Source organism: Sciurus carolinensis, chromosome 13, assembly GCF_902686445.1.
Source record: "Sciurus carolinensis chromosome 13, mSciCar1.2, whole genome shotgun sequence".
NCBI classification, from domain to species: domain Eukaryota; kingdom Metazoa; phylum Chordata; class Mammalia; order Rodentia; family Sciuridae; genus Sciurus; species Sciurus carolinensis.
This window is the reverse complement of record NC_062225.1, coordinates 22,375,587-22,392,624: the sequence shown is the minus strand read 5'-3', so window position 1 is coordinate 22,392,624 and position 17,038 is coordinate 22,375,587. Positions and strand designations below refer to the sequence as shown.

General features: G+C 35.2%; 1 pseudogene; it reads left to right on the top strand.

Moving 5' to 3' along the window:
- Nucleotides 1-5,509: 5,509 nt before the first annotated feature.
- LOC124963624 (probable ribosome biogenesis protein RLP24) lies at nt 5,510-5,994 on the top strand (annotated as a pseudogene).
- Nucleotides 5,995-17,038: the final 11,044 nt, after the last annotated feature.

Below are 17,038 nucleotides of genomic sequence, written 5' to 3'. Positions count from 1 at the left end.
TGGGGTCAACTACATACACACACACACACACAGGCAAACACTCTGATCTTGGGGACTTGATGTGTGATACTTCCCGACAATGAAAACAGATTTTTATTTTCCTCTCCCGATCCTCTACATTTTGATGTACTGCTATCTAAACTGAATCAGAAATATATCCCCAATATTCTGTGACCTTCTTCCACTCACTTAAAGATCTGTGAATGTAAACACCTTTCAACTGAATATGATTGGCAGCACTATACAGGGTTTAATTATGGCCACATCCAAGCCTTACTCCCTCAATATATATTCAGGTGTATCCTGGGTTATTTCCATCCTGGAAAGAAATTGCAAATGGCTTAACTCTGGCACAAACTAGCATATTAAGCATCCAAATCCAATGCTATGGTTGCTGAGTTGAACTTCACAAGGTCATAAACACCCTCAAAAGCTTTTGGTCTATAATTAGGGTATTTCCTTGAATGGCTATTTAAAATATTTACATAGGATAAAAGGCATATTTCAAAATATGTACACGACTTTTTTCATAAAACCATGGACTTTGAAACAAAAAAACCTTAAAGATGATCCCCCCAAATGTATAATTTACATCCTTTACAAATGGTATGACAAATTACAAGTGGATTATCTGTATTAACTAGCTACAACAATAACAAAAGGAAGTACATAACTTTTACCAAGAGAGAGGGAAGTGGTGGATATCGACTCTTACCACTTCAATTCAGCATGTACTGGAGGTTCTAGCGGGGTCAAATAAGCAACCCATCTATAATCACAAACTATGTACAAATAAAGATTACCTATCAAAATTTCTACACTCTAGTCAATTGACACTCAGAAGTAAAATCAGGGGTTGGAGTTGTAGTTCAGTGGGAGAGCGCTTGCCTTGCATGTGTGAAGCACTGGGTTCAATTCTCAGCACCACATAAATAAATAAAATAAAGGTATTGTGTCCATCTACAATTAAAATTTTTTTTAAAAAGGAAAATCATCTTTTGTTTAACTAAAACACAAAGTAGATATTTGACTTAATATATAAAAAGAACAAAATGCCTAAAGAAAGTGTGAGAAAATAATAAATATAAAAACAGGAATAAGCTGGAAGTGGAGCTCAGTGGCAGAGCACTTTCCTGGCATGTACAAGGCCCTGGTTAATCCACAGGACAAACAAAACAGGGGATAAATAAGTCAAAATGGAAAAATATTGGGATCAGTAATAAACTCAAAAGCACTTCCTTTGAAAAAACTTCAAGCAAATCCAAATAAGAGGAAAAAGAATCCCAAAGCAAAATTTAAAATGATAAAATATGTAACAAGTACTTATTTTTAAAAATTTTTGTTCTAATTAGTTGTATATGACAGTAGTTTATTTTAAAATATTGTTATTATGCAAAACTTTTAATCTCAATGAAATAGCCAATTTCTCACTAAAAATATAAGTTGCAAAAAATAACCCTACAATAAGGAGAAAATTTAAATAGACAAGAGGCCACTCTAAGAATAAGTCTGAGAAATTTCTCTGATATGATCCCCCTTTGCTTTAGAAAACATCAGACCTAAATTAGCTGATTATTTTTGCTTCTTCTCTTCCTTTTTCCCCTACTCATCATACTTTATGTGAAAGTTATATTCTGTCACAAGAAAAAAAGTAATAAAGACCATTACCTCTTAAGAATATGGATTTTAAAAACCCTCAACCACATACTAGCAAACTAAATCCAACATGTACAAAGAATTATAACTATGACAGAGTAAGATTTATCCTTGGATGCAAGGTTTTTTCATATCAAGAAATTAATTAATGTAAAATATTATCAACATTATGAAAAAGATGGGATACAATGGCACTGTAATACCACTACCTGGGATCCTGAGACAGGAGGATTGCAAGTTTGAGATAAGCCTGAGCAACTTAACAAAACTTTGTCTCAAAGCAAAATAAAAAGGGCTGAATAGGTAGCTTAGTGCTTGTCTAGCATGTGAAAGGTCCTGGGTTCAATCTGTAGCACTAAAAAAAAAAAAAGACCTTTTCAATTAACTCAGCATTCACAAAATCAAATATCATTATTAAAAAGAAAACTAGAAATTGAAAGAATTTTTTTCAATCTGATAAAAATCATCCACCACAGGGGGTTAAAAAAAAAACCCACATCTAACATTTAATGATGAAAGGTGCTTTCCCTCTAAGAAAACAGCAAGGATGTCCACCCTCCCCACTTCTACTCAGCATTGCATTGGAGATTCTAGCAAGATGTTCTGCCTTGCCTTGGGTCCAGAGCAATGAACTAGGGCAACCATGGACTCAACTTTTGTGAGTCAATATAAACTTTTCTTCATGTAAGTTGTTCTTGCCAGGTATTCTGGTCAGTGACAAAAAGCTGGCTAACACAATGAGTTAAACAATAAAGAGATAAATTATCAAGAAACCAAATAGAACTGTTGGAAATGAAAGATGCAATAAAACAAAAAATTCACTTCAAAGTATCACTGATAGACTTAGATTACATATTAAACAATGTCAGGCCTTAAAGACAGAGTGAACTTGAATGCTAAGTATGATGAAAAAATAAAAGACATTTATCAGAAAATACAGAAACTCTGGAACAACATTAATGGACCAAACCTAAGAATCATTTAGGTAGAAGTTTAGGACATGTGCAGGCTAATGACATTAAGAACATTTTCAGTGAACTGGAAAATTTTCCAAACCTTAGGAATGAGATGAACATCCTCATACAGGAATCACATAGAACTCCAAATAGATATGATCAAAAAAAGATCTTAACACACCATCATCAAAATGCTTAACAGAGAGTAAGGATAGGATATTAAAAGCCACAAGAAGCAGCTCAATTCACAATAGCTAAACTATGGAACCAATCTAGGTGCCCTTCAGCAGATGAATGAATAAATAAAATGTGGTACATATCACAATGAAATATTACTCAATCTGAAAGAAGAATGAAATTATGGCATTTGCAGGTAAATGGGTGGAACTAGAAAATATCATTCTAAGTGAAATAAGCCAATCCCAAAAAAAACAAAATGCTGACTGTTTTCTCTGATAAGCAGATGCTGCTCCATAGCTGGGGGTGAATAGGGAAGAATGAAGGAACTTTGGATTATATAGAGGGGAGTGAGGGGAGGGGTAGGGTGGTGGGGATGGAAAGGATGGTAGAATGAGATAGACATTATTACCCTATATACATGTATGAAAAAAATTTTAATAAAACAATTCACAATAAAGAGGGAATAGGGAAGAATAGTTACTTTATATTAGGTAGAGTGGAGTGAATGAAGAGGAAGGGGTAGGGGGAAGGAATGGTAGTACAGTGAAACAGACATTATAACCTCTTGTACGTATACAACTACATGACCAATGTGATCCTACAATATGTATAATCAGAAAAGTGAGAGATTACACTCCATTTATATATTATCTATCAAAATGTATAAATGCATTCTACTGTCACATACAACTAATTAGAACAAAAAAAAATCTGAATTAAATTAAAAGGCCATGAGAGAAGAATGTCAGGTCACATTTAGAAGTAAAACAATAAGACTCACTTCTGACTTCTCAAGCTCATACTACAAAATCCAGGAGGGTCTGGAATGAGATAATTCAAGCTCTGAAAGAAAACAATCACTAACAGACTGTTAAATCCAGCAAAGCTATCATTCCGAATCAAACAAGTAAAAACTTCCCACAGTAAGAATAAAAGAATTTATGACCACTAAGCCAGTACTACAGAAAATACTTAAAGAAACACTGCATTCAGAGAAACTCAAAAATAAACCCCAGAATCTTCAACTGGATAAATCTCAATAGAAGAGTAGTTAAGAAAATGAAAATTAAGACCAAATTAGACATATGAAACAAACCAAAATGGCAGGAAAGAATAAACATCTCTCTATAATAACTCTGAATGAAAATGATCTCAACTTCCAAAAGATATAGGCTGGAAGATTAATAAAATAAGACCCAACTATATGCTGTTTGCAAGAGACTCTTCTTATAGGCAAAGACATCCACAAGCTGAAAGTAAAAAGATGGAAAAATATATTCCATGCAAATAGGGTCCAAAAACAAGCAGGAGTAGCTATTCTCATGTCCAATAAAGCACATTTCAAGAAAAAAAAGCAGAAGATACAAGGAAGGTCACTACATACTAAAGGGAAAAATCCAACAAGAGACAATGTTATATCTTAAAATATAAGTACACCTAATTACAGAAAAGAAACACATCTTGACACCAAGTCCCAGATAGATCTCAATACAATCATACCATATGATTTCAGCACATCCCTCCCAAAGGTGGTCATCCAAACGTAAAATCAATAAAGATGCTTATAAGCTAAATTATACTATAAATCAAGTGAACCTAATATCTATAGAATATTTCATCCCACAACAGCTGAATTCACATTTTTCTTAGGAATGCATGGAACCTAGATAAAATTCCAGAGAAATATCATTAAAAATTGATTATTAAAATGTTCAATGAACTGAAAGAACTAAGGAATGAATTAAGAGAGCAAATACAGGAGATGAAAGACTGTTTTAATAAAGAAAAATATTGAAAAGAAAAGAAAATAATCAGAACTCCTGAAAATGAAAGACACAATGAATAATTAATTCACTTGAAATCACCAAAGATTAGACTGCATAAAAAATAGAACTGCAGAACTTGATGATAGGCTACATGAACTTGAATACTCAGTATGAAATAAAGAGGAAAAATTTAAAACCATGATCAGAATATATAAGAACTCTGAGACAATGCCAAGAGAACAAACCCAAGAGTCATTGGGATAGAATGGAACACGGAGTTAAAGGCTAAAGGCATCAAGAACATGTTCATTGAGACAATTGATAATAACAGAAAACTTTCTCCATATCAGAAATGAAATAGACATCAACAAACAAAACTCCAAAGAAACAAGATCAGAAAATAAATTCAGGACACATCATAATCAAAATGCTCAATGAGAAAAATAAGAAAATAATATTAAAATCTGCAAGAGAAAAGCATCAGGTCACATATAGAGGCAAGCCAGTAAGGTTCACCTTCAAATTCTCAGCTCAGACCCTAAAATTGGGGTGGGGGGGTAGTGGTGGCTGGAATGTGATGTTCTAAACTCTAAAAGAAATAATTGCAGTCAAGATTCCTTTATCAAGCAAAGCTCTCTTTGAAAAATCAATGGAGAAATAAACCTTTCTAAGGATAAACTAAAAGACCACCAGGTCAGCCCTACAAAAAATAGCCAAAGATGTGCTGCACACAGAGTAACTTAAAAACAACCCCAAGCCAAATAGAGGAAGATCACTAGAAGAGAAGTGAAAGTCAAGACAGAATTACCTGTAGCAAACAAATCAAAATGGCAAGAAACCACTAACATGAAATAACATTGAATATAAATGGTCTCAACTCTCCAACTAAAAGACAAAGAGATTTCCTCCCCAGCTCGATATTTGGTCGGTGGGTTTCCACACGCATTCAACATGCGTATGGAGAAGTGTTATTTCTGTTCTGGTCCTATCTACCCCGGCCACAGCATGATGTTCATCCGCAATGATTGCAAGGTATTCAGATTTTGTAAATCCAAGTGTCATAAGAACTTTAAAAAGAAGTGCAATCCTCACAAGGTCAGGTGGACTAAAGCATTCTGGAAAGCAGCTGGTAAAGAACTTACAGTGGATAATTCATTTGAATTTGAAAAATGTAGAAATGAACCTGTCAAATACCAGCGAGAACTATGGAATAAAACTATTGATGCAATGAAGAGAGTTGAAGAGATCAAACAGAAACGCCAAGCTAAATTTATAATGAACAGATTGAAGAAAAATAAAGAGCTACAGAAAGTTCAGGATATAAAAGAAGTCAAGCAAAACATCCATCTTACCCAAACCCCTCTTGCAGGCAAAGGAAAGCAGCTGGAAGAAAAATGGTACAACAGTTACAACAGGACATGGAGGATGTTTCTTAAAAATCTCAATCTCTGTAACCATTTCTATATGTACATTTGAAAATCTCCTTTGGAGACTCAGAACTTAGTTCTAAATTATTGATTTTTATATATGGTCACTGAAGTGGAAGGTGATTATAAATACTTTTCTCCAACATTGCTATCTGCAAAGCATCAGATTATGAATGTTAGATTGCACCTCATTGTAGCGTCTTCATTGATAGACGTGCTTATGTATGTAAATCATGAAAATTCTGTTTATAAATGCACAAGTGGATTGTGGACAGAATGGTCATGTTTTTTGGATAATGGCACTAGGCAGCATTTATGTAATAACTAATTACAAAAATTCATGGCCAGTGATATAAAAAATAAAATTTTCATTGCAATAAAATGTTCCTTTTGTTATGTTACAGAAGGGGGGGATACAATGAGGAACTAAGAATTTGTATGATAATCTCAAAATCATTTATTTTTATTGCAGTATTTTTTGTTTTGATTTATTAGCTTAAAGGAGCATAATGGCCTAATATGATGAAGCCTAGTTATGCTGAGCTATTTTGACCTGGTTTACCTGTTCTTGGCAGGTATTTGTGGATGTATTCCAGGAGAATTGAGTAATCTTTACTTGAAATGGCACTATATTATTTCTGCTTTAGAGAATACTCAGCTCTAATTTGCGATTCCTGTTAGAGCAAGCTCCCTCCCTCTCCACCCCTGCCTAGCAATGATCTAGAAGCAAAGAAATCCCAATATCTTTTAAATTTTGTTGTACAGTTTTTCTTTTTCTTAAAAAAAAAAAAAAAAAAAGTTTCCTAATTTTTATGGAAAATAGAATTTATGGGTATAACATCTGCCCATTATTTGTACATAAAATAAAAACATTTTTCAGTGAAAAAAAAGACAAAGATAGTAAAATTGATCAAAATACAAGATTTACCTATATGCTGTTTGAGAAAGACTCATCTCACAGGCAAAAACACCCACAAGATGAAGGTAAAGGAATAGGGAAAAAATAGTCCTGCAAATGGAATCCAAATCAAGCAGGAGTAGATATTCTCATATGAAAAAGCAGATTTCAAGCAAAAATTAATAAGAGACAATAAAGTCCACCAAGTCCTGGTAAAGGGAATAATCCAACAAGATATAGTAGTAGTAAATATATACACCACAAATATCAGTGCACCTAACTAAAAAAAATAAAAACACTTCATGAAATCTGAGATAAACCCCAATAAAATAATACTGAGTGATTTCAACACACCCTTATCATCAATAAACAGGTAATCCAGACATGAAAATCAAGATGTTACCAACCTAAATAATACTATAAATCTTGAGAGAGAGAGAGAGAGAGAGAGAGAGAGAGAGAAAGAGAGAGAGAAAGAGAGAGAGAGGGAGAGAGATAGAGAACACAAATTAATAAAACTACAGATGAAAAAGAAGGTGTTGGAAACTGCTTCAGAAGATGGCAGAATAGAGATGATCCCTTTCCTGGCTTCTTCATGGTGTAAAACCAAGATGGTAGATAGGCAGCTTCTCAGCAAGGTGGGTGGAAAAAGGGTAAGGGCTTTACCTTTTGCAAACTTACTGTTATTACTGTGGGCAATAACTGATCACATCATTTTTGTTTATTGTGACAATTAACATTGTAGATGTTTACCAGGAACTATTTGGGTTAATGCTGTATATTGTTTGCATTGGTTGTTGTTATCTCTCCCTAAATGATGAGGTACTAGAAACTTTCAGGGACACTACCACAGGGTAGAAACTCTACTGCCTCAGATCCGTACTGTTAAGTGGGTTGACACACAAACAACATGAAAAAGCAAGGGAGAAAATTGCCCCAAACAAACCAAGATACTTCAATAACAGAATCCACTGACACCATGGTGGAAGAAATGTCAGAGGAGGAGTTTTGAATGTACATAGTTAAATTGGTCTGTGAGGGAAAGGATGATGTAAGGAGTGAACTCAAAGAAAATACAGGAGGTGAAAGATCACTTCAATAAAGAAAAATTCTGAAAAAAAATCTAGCAGAAATTCTCAAAATGAAGGAATAAAACAAATTAAAAATTCAATGGAAACCATCAACAGCAGACTAGACCATGTGGAACACAGAATTTCAGGCAATGAAGACAAAATATGTAATCTTGAAAATAAAGTTGACCATGGAGAAAAGATGTTAAGAGACTATGAATAGAACTTCCAAGAAATATGGGATAACATGGAAAACCAAATTTAAAATTTGTTGGGGTAGATGAAGGCTCAGATACAAACCAAAGGCATGTACAATCTTTTCAACTAAGTATCAGAAAATTTCCCAATTGTTAAAAATGAGATGGAAAATCAAATACAGGAGGCATACAAGACCCCAAATATACAAAATTGCAACAGACCCACACCAAGTTGCATTATTACAAAAATGCCTTACGTACAGAATAAGGATAGAATTTTAAAGACTGCCAGAGATAGGTCACATTTAGAGGGAAACCAGTCTGTATCTCAGAAGATTTCTTAGCCCAGTCCCTCAAAGCTAGAATCTAAAAGAAAATGAATGCCAGTCAAGAATACTATTACCCAGCAAAATTAAACTTCAGAATTGACAAGAAAAATCTTCCATGATAAAAGTTAAAGAATTCACAACTAGAAAAACTGCTCTACGAAATATACTCAATATTTCATGAAGAAGTGAAAAAAAAAGTGAAAACCAGTAAAGGAACTACGTAGAATAGTCAGAGAAGAAACTAAGTCAAGTTAAAAATCAGAAATAAATAAAAATGACAGAAAAAAAATCATTTCTCAATAATAACATTGAATGTAAATGGCCTAAACTCGTCAATCAAAAGACATAGACTGGCAGATTGAATTAAAGAATAAGACCTAAAAGCATGCTTTCTCCAAGAGACTCACTTCACAATCAAAGACATCCACAGACTGAAGGCAAAAGAAAATGAAAAAAAAAAAAAAAATTCACATTGATCATGTAAACAAGCAGGGATTTCTATCTTCATATCAATCCAAAGTTAATCAGAAGGGACCAAAAAGTTCTTTTCACAATGCTTAAAGGAATTACATATCAACAAGACATATCAAATATTTATGCCCCAAACTATAGACCATCTATGTGCATCAAACAAACCCTTCTCAATTTCAAGAATCAGATAAACCACAACACAATAATACCAAGTGACTTTAACATGCCTCTCTCACCACTAGATAGATCCTCCAAACAAAAAAATAAAGAAGTTATAGAACTAAAAAATATAGTTAATAATTTAGACTTAACAGACATATATAGAATATTTCATCCATCAATGACTGAATACATTTTCTTCTCAGCAGCACATGGATCCTTCTCTAAAATAGACCATATGTTAGGCCACAAAGTAACTCTTAGCAAATACAAAAATGGAATTAATATCTTGCATTCTATCAGATCATAGTGAAATGAAATTAAATATAAATGATAAGATGAAAAAATAGAAGCTTCTCTAACACCTAGAGACTAAAATATATGCTACTGAATGATCAAGGGATAGAAGAAATTAGGTATGAAATAAAAAATACAAGTAAATGAGAATAGTAACAGAATTTATCAAAATCTCTGGGACACTATGAAGGCAGTTCAAAGAGAAAAGTTCATTGCTGAGCTCATTCATTAAAAGCCACCAAATAACCTAAAATTACATCTCAAAAAACTGAGTTGCTATAAAAATTGAGGTGGCTGCATCACCATAATATGCTGATTTTAAGTCCTTTGGGTATATGCTGAGGAGTGAGGTAACTGGGTCAAATGGTGGTTCCATTCCAAGTTCTCTGAGGAATCTCTTTACTGTTTTCCAGAGTGGCTGCACCAATTTGAAGTCCCACCAACAGTGTATGAGTGTACCTTTTTCTCCACATCCTCACTGATGTTTACTGTTACTTATATTCTTAAATATTATCATTCTGACTGGAGTGAGATGAAATCTGTTTAGTTTTAATTTGCATTTATCTAATTGCTAAAGATGTTGAACATTTTTTCATATGTTTGTTGATCATTCATATTTCTTTTGTGAAGTGCCTGTTCAGTTCCTTTGTCCATTTATTGATTGGGTTATTTGATTTTTTGGTGTTAAAATTTTTAGTTCATTGTATATCCTGGAGTTTATTGTTCTATCTGAGGTGCAGTTGGCCAAGATTTTATCCCATTCTCTAGGCACTTTCTTCACATTCTTGATTTTTTCCTTTGCTGTGAAGATTTTAGTTTGACACCATCCTGTTTAATAATTCTTGATTTTACATCTTACACTTTAGGAGTTTTGTTGAAAAAGTTTGCTCATAAGCCAACAGGATAGAGTGGGGTCTACTTTTTCTTCTAGTAGGTGCAGGGTCTCTGGTCTAATGCCTAGGTCTTTGATCCACTTTGGGATGAGTTTTGTGCAGGGTGAAAGACAGGAATTCAATTTTATTCTACTACATATGTATTTCCAGTTGTCCCAGAACCATTTGTTGAAGAGGCTATCTTTTATCCAATGTATGTTTTATGGCACCTTTGTCTAGTATGAGATAACTGTTTTTGTGTAGGTATGTATGTCCCTGTGTCTTCTATCCTGTTCCATTGGTTGAAGAAGACATTGGAAGATCAAAAGACCTCCAATGTTTTTGGATAGGCAGAAATAATATTCTCAAAATAACCACTGCAATATATAGATTCAATGCAATCCCCATCAAAATACAAATTACATTCTAACACAAAACTAGAAAAAAAGTCCATAAATTCATTTGGAAGCATAAGAAATCCAAAATAGCCAAAATAATTTTGAGCAAGGACCATGAAGGAGGTCTCACATACTCCATCTCAAATTTTTCTACAGAGCTACAGTAACAAAAACAGCATGGTATTGACACCAAAATACACACGAAGACCAATGGAATAAGACACAGAGATAAACCCACATATTCTGTCATCTTTGTAAAGGTGTCATCTTTGGCACCTTTACAAAGGTGCCAAAAAAACTTGATGTCCATATGTAGAAAAATGAAATTAGATTCCTCTCTCTCACCCTATACACAATTCTAATCAAAATGAATCAAAACCTTAGGAATTAGACTAGAAACCTTGCAACTGCTAGAAGAAAACATAGGGTTAACACCATCATATAGGTTCAGGTACCAACTTCTTCAATAAAATTCCCTAAAGCTTAAAAAATTAAACCAAGAATCAAAAAATGGGATGCCATCAAACTAAAATACTTCTGCATAGCAAAGGAAATGATTAAGAAAGTGAAGAGAGAGTCTACAGAATGGGAGAAAATCTTTGCCAGCTATTCCTCTAAGAGAAGATTAATATTCAGAATACATAAAGAATTCAAACTTAACACCAATCATCATAATAATAATAACCCAATCAATAAATTGGCAAAAGAACTAAATACATTTCTCAAAATAATAAACACAAATGGCCAAGAAATATATTTTAAAATATGTTCAACATCTCTAGCAATCAGGGAAATGCAAATCAAAACTATGCTGAGTTCATCTCACTCCAATCAGAATGTTGATTCCCAAAATCACAAATAGTAAATGCTGGTGAGGATATAGGGGAAAGGTACGGTCATCATTGCTGGTAGGACTGCAAATGAGCACAATGACTCTGGAATGCTGTATAGAGATTCCTCAAAAACTAGAAATGGAACCACCATATATCCCAACTACCCTACTTCTTGGTATTTATCCAAGAGACTAAAATCAGCATACTATAGCTATACAGCCACTTCAATGTTTATAGCAGCAAATTTCACCATCAAATTATGGAATCAGTCCAGAAGCCAATCAATAGATGAATGAATCAAGAAAATGGTGTATATACACAATGGATATTTACTCAACTATAAAGAAGCATAAAACTATGGCATTTGCTGGTAAATTGATGGAAATACAGAATATCATAAAAGAAAAAAGCCAGATTCAGAAAATCAAGGGTCGAATGTTTTCTCTCATGTATGGAAGCTAGAGCAAAATGAGGGAAAGAAGGCATTGGAGGGAAGATTGGTGCAGTAGAATGAGATCAGGAGAGAGCAGAAGGAAGGATGGAAAAGGGAAAGAAATGTGGAATGAATTTAACAAATTTATATTATATGCATATGTAAATTAATCACAGGGAATTTCACCTTTATGTATATGTAGGAAGTATCAATCAAAAATAAACAAGCAAAAGGAAGATCAGTAGAGGAAAGAGTAGAGGGAGGGAGGAGGGGCAGAAAAGAGTGGGAACAGGAATTGAAATAAAATTCCATTCATGTATGAATTTTTCAAAATGATCCAACTGCTATGTATGATTACAATGCTCTAATAAAAAATATAAATACAATTCAGGACATAAATCACATGATCAACTCAATATATGCATAGAAACTTCAACAAAAATCCAGCACCCATTCATTGCATTAAAACACACACACACACACACACACACACACACACACACACACACACAAATTAGGGATAGAAAATACCTTGAATCAGAAAGGTTATATACAACAAACCCAAAGTCAACATACTGAATGAAGAAAAACTGAAAACATCTCCTCAAAAATCAAAAACATGACAAGGATGCCCATCTCACCACTCCCATTCAATGTAGTTTTTTAAACTTTAGCCAAAGCTATCAGGCAAGGAAAGAAAATTAAATGTGTACAAATAGGAACAGAAGATGTCAAACTGTTTGCTGGTGACATGATCCTATACTCAGAAGACCCTCAAAATCCCATCAGAAGACTTATATACCTGATAGATTCAGCAAAGGTGCAGGATACAAGATCAATATACAAAAATCAGTAGCCTTCCTATATTCCAATAAAGAATCCATCAAAAAGGAAATGAAGAAAATTATACTATTCACAGTAACCTCAAACAATTAGGAATAATTCTAAGGAAGTGAAGGAACTCTACAATGAAAATTATAGAACACTTAAAAAAATGAAAAAATCTGAGAAGATGGAAAGACCTTCCATGTACATGAATCCACAGACCTAACATTGTCAAAATGGCCATATTACCAAGAGCAAACTACAGACTGAATGCACTCCCCATCAAAATTCCAGTGACATTCTTCACAGAACTAGGAAGAAAAAAGTCCTAAAATTTGTGTTGTAAAAGACTATTTTACAGAAATCAGCATTAGATATCTTACTATACCTCAAGGGGACACCTGTGCCTTTCTAAAAGCTAAGTGATGTTTATATATTTCTTACAACTCTCCTTATGTTTCTAAAGCCTTAAATGGTCTCCACTCACACATCAAAGCCATATTGGACCTTACCTTAAGTTTTAATGTGTTACTTTATTTGGGGTTATCAGAGACTGACTAATACTAATTGATTTTATGCTAATTGTTTACAAAAATGATGTTTTGATGTCTTATTTATTATCATCTTAGAATGATTTCTGCCTTATACATGCCTCGTCCAGTCACCAACCAACTGCCACCACAGACCTCTGGTCTTCCCTGGTACTAAACATACTTACCTGTCCATGTACCACCTGATTAAAAAGAATAAAAACTTCAGGTCATTCCCCCAACTTCACCCACTCAGAAGGAAGCAACCAGACCTAACTGGTACCCAGATACCCTAAAATAATTCAGGGACCCAAGTCCTTAAGGGAAGAAATCTTAAATAGTTAGTCAGCCATCAGTGAGTGAGCAGGGAAAGACAATGAAGAATGACTGAGAACCACAGCAAAACTTATCGAGCAGATAAGTACCTGGAAGATGGGGGCCTAGTATGTCAAACCTCCCCCAGCCATAATTATGCCCCTAAGAAAAACTATTGTTTCAAGATCAGGTCACATGCTACCAGGTAGCCTGGACCCTCCCTTATCACCAAAACTATGTCACAATCCCAATCACCCTAGCAACCAAAACATCAAGATACTCACAAAGAACACTTGCTGAGGGTTATTCAAAGGGTGATATCCTGATTGAAGGGACAGGATATTGAGGTAAAAACAGGGGAACTCAATTTCCTTAAACTCCAACTCCATGAGCATCATGCCATCCTCTCTTCGAGGCAGTATCTGGGTGGAACTCTCTGGAAACTTCCATGGGACTTCTAATAGAATTGGAGGGCAGGAGGGGTGCACTGTCTTTTTCCTCAGAGAGGGCTCACTCTCTCCTTGAGAGAGTCCCCTTTTCCCTTCCCTCCTAATAAACTTGTGCCTTTTACTGAAGAAGAAGAAGAAGAAGGAGGAGGAGGAGGAGGAGGAGGAGAAGAAGAAGAAGAAGAAGAAGACAACAACAATGATATCCCAGAATAGCCAAAGCAGTTCTCAGGAATGAGAGTGATCCTGAAGGCATTACAATACCCAACATCAAAGTATACCACAGAGCTATTATAACAAAAACTGCATGGTATTAAGATTAAAAACATACATAGAGAGATCCAAGATGGTGGACTAGAGGGTGACTGCATTTTCCGTCACTCCAGAACCCAAGATTTAAGAAGGGGAGACACTGAGAGACTCGGACTAACATAGAGCCGCGGGGTGAGTCTCCCACCGGGTGAAGCTCAGCCCGGATGGCAGGCCTGGACAGGGGCAGCTTCTCGGAGCAGGGCATGGCAGCTAGAGTCTTCCCCAAGCAGCCCTGCTCCCTCCAGCAGCAGGCTCGTTCCATAGCCAGCTTCTTGGAGCAGGCCACCCAGTGAGAGTTTTTCCGCACAGAGCCAACCCCGAAGCCCCAGACCCAGTGGCGGGCCCAGCCTGCAGGCGGCTTCTGGGGCCAGGGCAGGGAAGCCAGAGACTTTCCCAAGCAGCCCTGCTCCCTCCGGCAGCAGGCGCCATTTACAGCCAGCTCCTCAGAGCCGGCCCGCCCAGTAAGAGCTTTTCCGCACAGAGCCAGCCCCCAGCCCTGGACCCAGTAGCGGGCTAGGGGAGCTTTCTTCGGAAGCACTGCATTATCAAGTTCTTCCAAGACGTTGGGCTACTGAAGGCTGGGAGGTGATATACTGGAAATCTACAGGGAAACTATAAGCCAAAGAGGAAATCTGTAATATCTCAGAGTCCCACTGATATCTGACCAATATGAGAAAACAAGGGAAGAAAATGTCCCAAACAAACCTAGATACTATATCAATAAAACCCAATGACAGCACAGCACAAGAAATGTTGGAAAGGGAGTTCAGAATGTACATAATTAAAACAATCAGGGAAGCAAACGAGGAGATGAAAGAGCAAATGCAGGCATTAAATGATCGCACCAATCAACAGTTAAAAGAGCAAATACAGGAAGCAAAAGATCATTTCAATAAATAGTTAGAGATACTGGAAAAAAAAAAAAACAAACTCTTGAAATGAAGGAAACAATAAACCAAGTTAAAAACTCCATAGAAAGCATAACCAATAGGATAGAACACCTGGAAGACATTGAAGACAAAATATTTAACCTTGAAAACAAAGTTGACCAGAGAAGATGTTAAGAAATCATGAACAGAATCTAACAGAATTATGGGATATCATGAAAAGGCCAAATTTAAGAATTATTGGGAGTGAGGAAGGCTTAGAGAAACAAACCAAAGGAATGAACAATCTATTCAATGATATAATATCAGAAAATTTCCCAAATCTGAAGAATGAAATGGAAAACCAGGTACAAGAGGCTTATAGGACTCCAAATATACAAAATTACAACGGACCCACACCAAGGTACATTATTATGAAAATACCTAACATACAAAATAAAGGCAGAATTTTAAAGGCCGCGAGAGAAAAGAATCAAATTACACTCAGGGGGAAACCAGTAAGAATATCAGCAGATTTTTCAACCCAGACCCTAAAAGCTAGAACGGCCTGGAACAACATTTACCAAGCCCTGAAAGAAAACGGATGCCAACCAAGAATCTTATACCCAGCAAAACTTACTTTCAGATTTGATGACAAAATAAAATCCTTCCATGATAAACAAAAGCTAAAGGAATTTACAAAAAGAAAACCAGCATTACAGAACATTCTCAGCAAAATATTCCATGAGGAAGAGATGAAAAACAACGATGCAAATCAGCAACAGGAGGAACTAGCCTAAAGGAATAGCCAAATAGAGGAGAAACCAAATCATGTCAAAAAACAAAAATGAGTCAAATGACTGGGAATACAAATCGTATCCCAATAATAACCCTGAATGTTAATGACCTGAACTCATCAATCAAAAGACATAGACTGGCAGATTGGATTAAAAAGAAAAATCCAACAATATGCTGCCTGCAAGAGACTCACCTCATAGAAAGAGATACCCATAGACTAAAGGTGAAAGAATGGGAAAAAACATACCATGCACACGGACACAGCAAAAAAGCTGGAGTATCCATCCTCATTTCAAATAACGTGGACTTCAAGCCAAAACTAGTCAGAAGGGATAAAGAAGGACATTACATACTGATTAAGAAAAGCATAAGTCAGCAAGACATAACAATAATAAATATCTATGCCCTGAACATTGGCTCATCCATATATGTCAAACAAATCCTTCTCAATTCTAGAAATCAAATAGACCACAACACAATAATACTAGGCAATTTTAACACACCTCTCTCACCACTAGATAGATCTTCCAAACAAAAATTGAATAAAGAAACCATAGATCTCAATAACACAATCAACAATTTAGACTTAATGGACATATGGAGAATATACCATCCAAAAAAGAACAAATACACTTTCTTCGCAGCAGCACATGGATCCTTCTCTAAAACAGACCATATTTTATGCCACAAAGCTACTGTTAGTAAATACAAGAAGATAGAGATACTACCTTGTATTCTATCAGATCATAATGGATTGAAATTAGAAATAAATGACAGAATAAAAAACAGAAACTTCTCCAATAACTGGAGATTAAATAATAATTAAACTGAATGGATAACAGAAGACATCAGGAGGGAAATTAAAAAATTCTTAGAAGTAAACGAGAACAAAGACACATATCAAAATCTCTGGGACACTATGAAAGAAGTTCTTAGAGGAAGATTTATTTCATGGGGCGCATTCAACAAAAGAAGTAAAAATCAACACATAAACAACACTACAG